The following is a 12,041-nucleotide window of genomic DNA, read 5'->3' on the forward strand; positions in this document are numbered from 1 at the left end:
ATAAATAATGCATGTATCTGCAAAGAAATAAATTGATTGATTGATTGATCGAGTTATTTTCTGATATAGTAACAGCCTTCTAAGAGTTATTCATGTTGGTTCATTTCACATGTAATTTTTGTTCAAGGGCTTGTAGTCTACAAGCGCTAAGCCAATAATAAGGCTAATGTTTACGAAAGGAGTTCAATTTTCGCGCTGTTGCTCCTCCTTTACATACATCAACTAACAACATGCAATTTATACACGCTGTATATGATGCAAATGATGCCGCCCGCCTGGGGACTGAGCTACTTACAGGAAAATGTACTGGAGCAAGCTATGCAGGGAAACCTTTTATTTAGTCAAGTGTATCTCGCTTTCATATAAGTTCTTATATTAAATCGGAATGGCGGAATGAGTTATGATTGCACTCATTCCGTATTCATATTTATATCCTGTTCAAATGAACAGGATTTTTTTTTAATTCTTTACAAAGTTAGGCCTTGACTACAATCCCACCTGATGGTAAGTGATGATGCAATCTAAGGTGGAAGCGGACTAACTTTTTAGGAGGAGGATGAAAATCCACACCCCTTTTCGGTTTCTACACAACATCGTACCGGAACGCTAAATCGCTTGGCGGTACGTCTTTGTCGGTAGGGTGGTAACTAGCCACGGCCAAAGCCTTCCACCAGCCAGACTTGGACCAATTAAGAAAATCTCAATCGGCCCAGCCGGGGATCGAACCCATATAACCGGGGATAAAACGCAAATGTTAGATACATCACCTTATTATATAAAACTGATTTGAATAGTTTTCCAATTATCCCTAGGGTAACCAAGTTATATTTTTTTTTCGGATTTTTTAATTTTTTCTTTTTTGAATCAGTTTTTTCAATGCTGTAATTAAGATTTTAAAGATCTAGTTGTTGCAAAATATTACGGAATAAATCACCAATGTTTATACTATTTTTATAAATATTGTTCTATTTGTTTTGAAGTAGAAGAAGCTTTAAATGTAATAATTATTTTTCTTTCATTAAGATGACCTTATTTAACAAAAAAATAATCTGTAAAAAAATTTATAAGACTTAGTCTGTATCGTCACATTACATCAATCTTAACATAGTGAGATAGCGTCACGGACGAACACGTCATAGAATAAAAAAAAATATTTAACAAAAATTTCCTACTGTCCCGTACCCGGCCTACCGTCCCGTACCCGTCCTACCGTCCCGTACCCGTTCCTACCGTTTCATGAAAATTAAATGGGACCAATCTGGAAGTATACTCTTACCATCTTACTCTTTAAAACAAAAAAAATAATTTTTAAAATTGGTTATGAAATGACGAAGTTATTAGGTAACAAACATAAAAAAACCATAAACGTGTAATTGAGAACCCCCCTTTTTTTGAAGTCGGTTAAAAAAATATTTGATATGACTGCGTACGTAATAATCTAAGTATATTTTCATGCAGATACTGCAATAACGGCAATTTTTCTGTATGTAGCAAGTTTATCCAAATTCCCAATACTAAAAGACAGTAACATAGTGGAATAGTAACGGAGACGTACTCTTTTATATCCGTCTTCATTACACTGTAACGGCCGCAGACGGGAGATAAAAGTTTATTACTGGTAAAAATACAGTGTATTTTACCTACTTGGCTTCCGTAAAGGTCAAGGCAAATGTAAGCGTACAAGGAATAATGTACCGCTTGAGGTCATTCTGAAATTATCATCATCATTAGATAAGATAAGATAAGATAAGATAAGATAAGATAAGATAAGATAAATATACTTTATTTGCACACCACAAAGACAAAAACAGAGAGATCAGCATACAAAAGGCGGCCTTATCGCTAAGTAGCGATTTCTTCCAGGCAACCTTCGGTTTAGGAAAACTAAAAATTAGGTGCCTTCTTCCAGCTGAAGTTTGGCGGTCATGTGTAGAAAACTCTTCCGGTCTTTTGCAGTATTTTTAAGCTGTGTATATGTTAACTTGGTCCACTATTTGTAATCATCTATCCACTTTCTCCGCTGTCTTCCTGGAGCACGTTTTCCGGGTATCTTACCTTCTAGGATCAACCTAGGAAACTCATAGAGGTATCCCCGTTGCAGATTAACAGCAGATAGACGTCCAGTGTCCACTGCTGGACATAGGCCTTTTTGTCCATGCAAGTGGACTTCCAAACAACAAAAAGGTCTCGAGCCGCTTATTACCAGCGGATCCCTACAACGCGCTTGATGTCCCCAGTACCAAGTTGGGTATACCAACACTATACACACTCACTTTCCGGTGAGGGGTCACCATTCCAGCACCTTGAGACCCCAACGTCCATCGGCTCTTTGAACTATGTAACTATTGCCACTTCGGTGATCTATGTCAGTGATTTTGGTTCTTCTGCGGATCTCCTCATTTCTGATTCGATCACGCAGATAAAAACAGTCCAATTGCATCATCATCCCCTGTATATCTTCTTTTAAGATAATTTTAATTACATTTTCTAACATTTCACCCACATTTCTAAGTATGTCGTGCAGTAAATTAATGATAAGTGCCTCAGTCTCTCACCACTGGTAATGAAAAGCAAGATAAAACTTACAAAGTACATTGAAAACGCTTGCTGACTTCCAAAGTAGTATCTGATTAAGCTCGTTAAAATGGGTCTTTATTACTCAAGTTCTTGGCTCCAACAAATTTAGTTCAATCTTTTTAGTATGGGATTATTTTTAATGAATTTAAACGCTAGAATTGTCTAACCAGTTTTCTGGTATAATTTATTTCGCACTAGCCGATACCCCGCGGTTTTGCCCGCGTAGTTCCCGTTCTCACGAGTGTATGGGAATAAAATATAGCTTATGACACTCACAAATAACGTAGCTTGCTAGTGGTAAAAGAATTTCAGAATCGATTCAGTATATCAAGAGATAACCATCTACTACACAACAAACTTTACCGCTTTGTAATATCAGTATCGATTTATCCTATACTAAAGTTTGTATGGATGTTTGGATGTATGTTTGGATGTTTGTTACTCTTTAACGCCGCTACTACTGAAGCGACTTGGCTGAAATTTGGAATCGAAATATATTTTACTCTGGATTAACACATAAGCTACTTTTTATCCCAAAAGATCCTCGAATTCCCGAAATTTGCGAAAACCTGATGATTTTGATGGTGTGAATGTTTTACTCTGTCTCGTTGTCACAATGTGTTACTCTTTCACGGCTCGGCTACTGAACCGAATCACCTGAAATTTGAAGTAGAGATAGATTATACTCTGGACACATAGGCTACTTTTCATCCCGGAAAAATCCATGGTTCTCGCGGTATTTGTGAAAAACTGAATTCCACGCGGACTAAGTCCGTCGTCGCAACACAATGATATTAACTTAAGACCTCCAGCTCCCACTAGTTAATAAAGCAGTTTAAACTAGTTTTAATCAGTTATATTGCTTTGGAAGCAAGCGGTTTCAATGTTCTTTGAAACTGTTAGTTATCTTGCTTGCGATGAGAGTCAAAAAGAAGTTTGTTTATCCAATGAATGCTTTTATTATTCTTTCATCGGTATGTATCACTATCCAAAGTTTTAGAAAAAGTTCTAAATAAATTATATCTTTTTTGCTAGATATTATATTTGTACATATTTTTATACAAACAATTTTCCGCAATTACCAAAACTTTGTTTTGTTATTTTGAGAATAAACGAGTGATTATATCTCGTATTCAAACAATAAATACCAAACGAAGCTGGGTCGTGCTATCCTACTACATCATATAATAAACACAAATGTGTTTAGGGGTGTTTGTCACCACCGAACTGTTTTTACTGTTATCTTCACTTAAAATTTCATCCGTATTTGGCTGAAATGATGATACTCTAGGCTTTACTTTTTATTTAAAATAACCCTTGGTTTCCGCGGGATTTGTGAAACACTGAATTTTATACTGACAAACTTGAAAAAAGTGGTAATAAGTTTGTTGGGTTGTAGGTGGTAATATCTTAATCTACTGAACCGATTTTGAAAATTATTTTCCCAATAGAAAGCCAAAAATTTGTGAGTTTCAAAGGGTATATTTTATCTCCGTATTCCCACTAGCACGGGAACTGCACAGCTAAAACCGCGAGGCGTCTACTAGTATTAAAAAATACTCTTTGAAACCAATGTATAGCGTCTGACTATGTTATGCTTGCATTGTTTGTCTCGTCAAACCCTTGTCAAGCATAATAATATCAACCGATAAATAATCCACAGCATAATTTACTTCATTCACTTCACAAACAGCCAGATTAAGTTCCTGTGATTGACAGCTCCATTTCTATGATAACTAGTTCGAGATAAGTACAACTAACATTATTAAAGTTTTGCGGATTTTGCGCGGAACTGAATAAATTGCTTGAGTTGAGTTTAACTCGCTTTCTTGGTATACGTCGACGTGTGAAGTAATGCGGTGTTTATTATTAAGTTTAGAAGTAATATAATCTTGTTTTTTTTATAGTAATAATCCACGGACGAAAGTAAAAACATAGATTAATTGACTATGGAGTTGCATCGCACCCACAGTTATTATAAATGCGTTAGGTCGTTGATCTTCTTTTAGTCTATGATCCGTATTAGAAACGGTCTTCACCCATCTGTTTATTAATGAAAAGTGTTTAAAATAAAATTTTGTACAATAAAAAATATATTGTAAGTAGGTTGTCTAAAATTAACCATTATAAACATTATTAACTATCATTAATAATAGTTTGGGCAGAAGTTTATGAGGCAACCTACTAGCAACATATTTTTTAACATCCTAATTTTGTATGTATGTTGCGAGAAGGTTACCTCAAAACTATAATTTCTACCCAAACTATAATTTATGATAGTTAATAATATTTAATGATAGTTTGGCTAGGAATTTTATACAACCTACTCACAATATATTTTTTAACATAACAAAATTTTATATAAAACACTTTTCATAATAACAGTTGAGTGAAGATCGTTTCTAATACGGCTCTTCTACTATTTCACAGAGGGGTAACATGTAGCGAGGCAGGTCTGTATCTAATGCGTCACAGAGTAAAATTTATCGCCTGTTAAAACAAAGCAATATTTAGCAAAGCATGCAAGGAACACGACCTACAAAGTGCAACCCTGTGTTCATCAACCTGAGACGTAGGTATTAACCCTCATGTGCCTGTCATTACACTGGCAACCATTTGAGACCGAAACACAGCAATGCTGTTTTGAATTTTACATATAACTAGCCGATGCTCCACGGTTTCACCCGGATAGTTCATCCGTTTTCGTGAGAATATGGAAATAAAATATAGCATAGGACACTCGCAAATAACGTGGCTTTCTAGTGGTAAAAGAATTTTCAAAATCAGTTCTGTAGATTCAGAGATTACAATACCACAATACCACAAACTTTACCTCTTTATAATATAAGAGAGACGAATGTACTTAGCAACTACTAAGCTACTTCTACTACCTTAGCAATCCATGGATTCACCGTGCGAGTGCCGGGTCCATCGCGTGGCAGAGAGAAAATCTCCGAGCAGAGTCCTGGACTTGTGACCAATGAGCGTAAGGTTAAGGAATTCCTTGACAATCTGTCGAATCGATTGAATAGATGTGCATAACATTTATGGGTTGATATTTTTGTTAATATTTTTCAAAATAATCACAAATTAGTAATTAAGTTAAAGTTTAAACATACTAGTATCGGCAATGATCAGATATGTTAACAGTTTGGTTCGAACTTATAACCTTAGTGAGATATTTGAACACTTACAACTCCAAATACTGTATTCGAATATCGAAACAACAACATTTGAGTATAATAAACTTTACATTCTTCCTAGTTGAAGTCATGAATCCTTTCTTATGTGCTGTTGTAGTAAAAAGTATGTAGAAGAACTTAGCTTTTAATACAAATTGAATATTTGTATCTAATACAAATTAGATTAAACACGAAAAGAAAGAAGAAATATGATAATAATGTTATAATCTGGAGGTATCAACGACATGTCCTTGGTAATTTACAAAGTGTAATAGGGCAGTAAACATTAATTTTTTGACGGTCCTGGGTTTGATCCCCGGCTGGGCCGATTGAGGTTTTTTTAATTAGTCCAGGTCTAAAAGCTTCGGCTTCGGATTTTCATCCTCCTCCTAACAAGTTAGTCCATATAGAAGTATAGAAGTATATATAGAAGTATAGTATAGTTAGAAAGTATATGGCCTATAGCTGTAGGTGTCGTGTCATGTCTTAGGCAATCAGGGAAACCAAACGTGTAAAATTACTGACCACTAAGACAGTTTTAGAGAGTAGAAGAACTAACTAAAAAAGATTTTCTCCCTTAGAAATAGGATTAGTAATTCCAAGTTCAATCTATTACCGAATAACTACAACACAAATATTTCAATATTCGATTGGTAGTATTCAAAACTCACACTATGGGCTACACTACACTGTTGAACTAACGGCTAACTAATTTAACTTTGTTCAAACTGGCTTCAGAGGGAACATCGGTGTATCAATTTTGTGGCTTTAGTCTGATAATCAAATGAAATACTCACTGTTAAAGTGGCTTAACCCCAAAATTTATAAGTAACAGTCTGAAATTACACTTTAGAATAACAAAGAAAATTATACAACAGCTATTTAAGTTTGTTTTTTTCTTAAGAGAACAAAGAAAAAAAATGACGTCTTTCATGTGCTCAAGTTGGGTAAAATATGGTACGTATTTCTTTGTGTTTTAACCCGTTTTTAGTCAAGTTCTTATACCGTTGAGCCATTTAGACTTTGAATGTCGGTTGCACGGTCTTATGGCAGCCATTTTGGTGTCATTGTGCATTTGTTTTAATATTATATTTATTGGTGTCGTTACTGACTGTTTTAATTATCATAATCAGAGGGCCTAGTGGCAGTTTGATACTGTGACGATCGCGTTAGCGTAAACGTGATTTTCTAAGGAATTGAAACAGCGCCATCTAGTGGCACTACTTCACACTTGTTTCGATACCATATAAATTCGCGTTTACTTTACGCGATAGTAACAGTATGAAAACATTGAACTCCTCCTCCCCTAGGCACACTGTACTTTACTTTACACGAAGATTTACGGTCTGTATGTAAACTTTAGAGATTCTGAATGAACAGAAAATTCAGGTTTTGCTTCATAATCAGGAAGACCTAATTTCGGTTTATATCAATGTAATCAGTATTACTGAAATTAAAGATCGATACTTATATCACTTTACCGTTGATGATCTTAATTAATAGTCTGGGGATTGTAAATGAGCCTTTTTATGTCAACATCGCACGAAACTTTAAACTTCATGATTAATTTACGCAATATATTTTGTGTAAGTCAAGTTTGTATGTATTTCCAGTATTAAAGACAGTACTTTATTTTTTTTAATTTATAATCTTTTAAGATAATTAAATTCATGGCATTTTACAGCAGTATCGCGTAGTAGTAGTTTATAGATAAATACATATTTTTAAAGAAAATCATTATCATCAACAATTAATATATTCGGCTTACAGAGCACGAGTCTCGTCTGAGAGAGCCTAGGCCTTAGTCAACCACGGATAGGCAGACTTCACACACATAGAGAATTAAGAAAATCTCAGGTATGCAGGTTTCCTCACGATGTTTTTCCTTTCCCGTTTTGAGACACGTGATATTTGATTTCTTAAAATATAATACAGTTGGATAAAGAAAATATTTACTTGTAAATAAATGATTTAAATTATAATGCCTTTCAAGTAAAAAAAATATTATATTATATTATTTTTTTATTAAATAAAAAACACACCATGCGCATTGGTTATCCAGTGATTTGAAATAACGCAAACAACCAACCGTGATAGCCCAGTGGATATGACCTCTGCCTCTGATTCCGGAGGGTGTGGGTTCGAATCCGGTCCGGGGCATGCACCTCCAACTTTTCAGTTGTGTGCATTTTAAGAAATTAAATATCACGTGTCTCAATCGGTGAAGGAAAACATCGTGAGGAAACCTGCATACCAGAGAATTATCTTCATTCTCTGCGTGTTTGAAGTCTGCCAATCTGCATTGGGCCAGCGTGGTGGAATATTGGCCTAACTCCCTCTCATCTCAACCCCCGAGAGGAGACTCGAGCTCAGCTGAATATGGGTTGATGACAACGAAACAACCAAACTCTCAAACTGAAAGCAATTTGCTAACACACAAAACAGTATCATTCCATTGTTAAAAAAAAAGTAAAAACATAAATTAGAAGCCTAATGAGTAGTGGACGGTGTTCTAGAAAATATTGTCGCGGTTAAACAGTTGTGTTGCGAGATAAATTAAGCGCATTGTAGTACTTTTCAACAAAAGAAAAAGAAAATGCATTTTCTTTTCTTTCTTAACTGAAAATAAACTCACGATGCGGAAAGTGTCGCTGGTACAATGGTGGGTTTAAGAGTAATATACGAGATTGCCACAAATCCTGTTTTTCTACATAAAACTTAGTCGGACAGACAACCGGAATGGGTGGTGAATAAGAAGTAAACCTAATATATTTATGTGAACAATGGGGATGATGACTAGGTTTGAATATATCGATTTTTATGATAAATTCGGATAAATAAGGTCAATGTTAACTAGTTTATGCATAAAAAGCAAAGATTGTCTGGATATTTGCAAAATAAATAAGAATATAAAATTTCAAAATCTATTATCGTAATTAGATGAAAATTCATACGTTAGTGTCCTTCAATTAAATGTGACATTTTTCAATATATGAACTATAAATATTAGGGATAATTTTTGATATTAATATAGTAAAAACTAAGAATATTTGTAATTTTGTTTGAACGCCCATACAAATCTAAGAATCATTATGACCTACGATGTCAGTAGTTCGTACCGATTTATATGGGGAGTTTTTCAGAGATCCGCGGCAGCGCCGCAAATCTGACCCTTTAAATCCCTGTAGCTCCGAAAGTAATGATCGCAGATACCCTGTTACTTTTACAAAATTGCTTTACTATTAGCATACTCCTAATTTATATACAATTTATATTAAGGTTATATTAAGGTTACAATCGGTAGACCATTTGTATTTAGATATTATATTAATAATATCCCAACTGTGATATTATATCGCAGGTGATATTATAGTGCACAAGTGTGTACAAGCACAGGTGCACTCTCTATTCCCTCCTCATAGTCCGATAGGGCGGCAGACCGACACGACCGGTGAAAGATCAGGCGCAGGACCGATGGCTTTAAATGCTCTCCGAGGGACAGGGGTGTAATAACACCGCTAACTTGTCAACTCCAGGCTGAAGAAAAATCCTATTAACGTATTTTTTAATGGCCTGACCCGGTATTCGAACTCTGGACCTAACTATCCGTAGCTGAACCAGCTTATCGCGGGACCAATGAGACTTTGGATATAATAATGAGGCGTACAGACAACGTGTCGCGAAACTGAAGTGGCGCGAGGCACATAGCTCAAAAAGCCGATGACCGTTTGGGTCCCAAGGTGCTGGAATGGCGACTCCGCGCTAAAAAGCGCGTTGTCAACTCCCCACCAGGTGGAGTGACGACATCAAGCGAGTCGCAGGTATTCGCTGGATGCAGATGGCTCAGTATCCTACAAAAGGAAATCTCTTGGAAGTCCCTACAAAAGGCCCATGTCCTGCAGTGGACGTCCATCGGCTGGCATGATGATGATGATGATTGTTAGGTTTCCGTAGAATTATATGTCTACTAAATAACTGTTATATGTACTTTCAATTCTAAAAGTGTTATTTTTGATTCTTATTTAATAAAAAGATGCTCAATTGATGTCGACCAATCAGTGAGCACGAACAATCGCAGACGTCGACCAATCACGGCCGACCAACTGTGGGTCGGTAGGGGGGTACGACGACTGCGGTCGAGTCGGGCATTCAGTCTTGAGATTTTGCAGTGATTACTAAAAAGTGTTACTAAGTTAAGATAAGTGAATAAATAGTAAATTTGTTATTGTGCACTACGACGTTTTACTTCCACACTGGCCTGAACCTTACAGATCAGAAGTGGGATAATCAAGAAAATTTACATTTTCTTGCTACGTCCACGCGCTCGGAAAAACGTAAGTACTTGCATTCTAACTTAAAACTCAAACTTAAAAATAAAAGCATTGTCTACCTAAGCAAAATAATAAACTAAGTGTAACTCGAAGGTAATAAATCCAATACAATTCACTAACGCATGAAAAATGAGGCTTTCAAAAGAGGAAATTTATACTCAATTCAATGTTAGATGTGGTCAACAATGAACGATTATTTAAAACAATTATACTTAAATATCGTCTAAATACGTACAATGTCGAGTTGTCTGTTCAGAAAGTGTAAAAACTATAGATATACATACGTATATAATAGAAATAAAGACAAGATTGTGCATGTGTTCACTCAGTGTTGTAGCCTATTATTCGGATCACCTTTTGCGGTGATTTTGTAGGGTCTATAGTATAAAATTATCATTGAATGAATCACAAAAATAAATTCAACTCGATTTGGTGTTAATATGAGATTCTTTTTTTTTATTATTTATATTTATATATTTTAATTCTTCTGGATACTTTAGTTTTTTTTATATACACTTTTTTTTTTTATTTTTATTTATTGGATATTTTTTTTGTTTACATTTTTAACATCTAAGAAAGATTACCACGTGTTAAAATAAAAAAAATATTACTAACCGTATTTATTCAAACTTATAGATAATCGAAAATAGGTATCAGAACTTTTAAAATAGTACGAATTTTTTATTTTATATATATAAAATTCTAAGCTGGGTTCTTGAAAGTTTCAGATAATGGAAAATGATACCGAGTATACCCAAGGTAAAGGGTCTAAAAGAAAAAAAACTCCAGGTGGGGAGTTAAGGCAAAGGACAGAATCCCTAGGTGGAGGGATGATGTCAAGGAAGGATACCCTAGGTGATGGGTCATATATGCAAGGGGTGAGGCCCCAGGTGGGGGGGTCTCATCTAAAGAGGGGTGAGGCTCCAGGTGGGGAGTCTCATCTAAGGAGGGGTGAGGCTCCAGGTGGGGAGTCTCATCTAAGGAGGGGTGAGACCTCAGGTGGGAGGTCTCATCTAAGGAGGTTGTGAGGCTCCAGGTGGGGAGTCTCACCTAAGGAGGGGTGAGGCCCCAGGTGGGGGGTCTCATCTAAGGAACTCAATCCCAGGTGGGGGGTTGAGGTTACAGTTTAGAAAAGAACCGGAACATGTAAATGGAGGAGGAAATATGTCTGATACGGATGGTTGTACAGGAGAGTCAAGGAAAGAATCTAGTAGAAGGAACAGAAAATCACGGTCAAAGCGACGTCACGCTGAAACTGAAAACAATGAAACAAGCGATTCTTCGAGTTCAGTCGGCAAGTCGCCGCCTCCAAAAAGGTCGAAAACGTTAAGACGTAAAGATGAATATATGATGGATAAATTTTTAGCTATTTTAGAAAAAGTTAAGAGTTCGGATAAACCTAAAATAACGTTTAATACGAATGTGGTACCGGAGTTCGACCCTTGGTCTAACGACCAATCTATTTTAACTTGGATCAATAAAGTGGAGGAGTGTGCCGAAATATATGGTTGGGAAAAAAGGGAAATCATACACTACTCATTGCCAAAATTAACCGGCGTAGCCAGAACATGGTATCAGGGTTTAACTTCGATACTACATACGTGGCTGAAATGGAAAAAGAAATTAATAGAATCTTTTCCATGTAAAGAGGATTATGCCGAACTCTTAACCGAAATGTTGTCTAAAAGGGTAAAATATGGTGAGTCATTAGAACATTATTACTACGCAAAGGTCAAATAGGTGCAAAATATCCGGAAAACAGGCAACATGTCTGTTACATGGTGTAGAGGATCGAGCTATAAAAGTAGGCGCACAAGCAGCTCAATGTCGGGAACCAGAACAGGTACTTAAATATTTTAAAACTGTTAATTTAGGTATATGCAGGGATCTTGACAATATGCGGAAAGGTAGATACGCAGTCAACACAAATAAAGCAGATTCTTCTAAATCA

Source organism: Bicyclus anynana, chromosome 17 (genome assembly GCF_947172395.1).
Source record: "Bicyclus anynana chromosome 17, ilBicAnyn1.1, whole genome shotgun sequence".
Taxonomy (NCBI): Eukaryota; Metazoa; Arthropoda; class Insecta; order Lepidoptera; family Nymphalidae; genus Bicyclus; species Bicyclus anynana.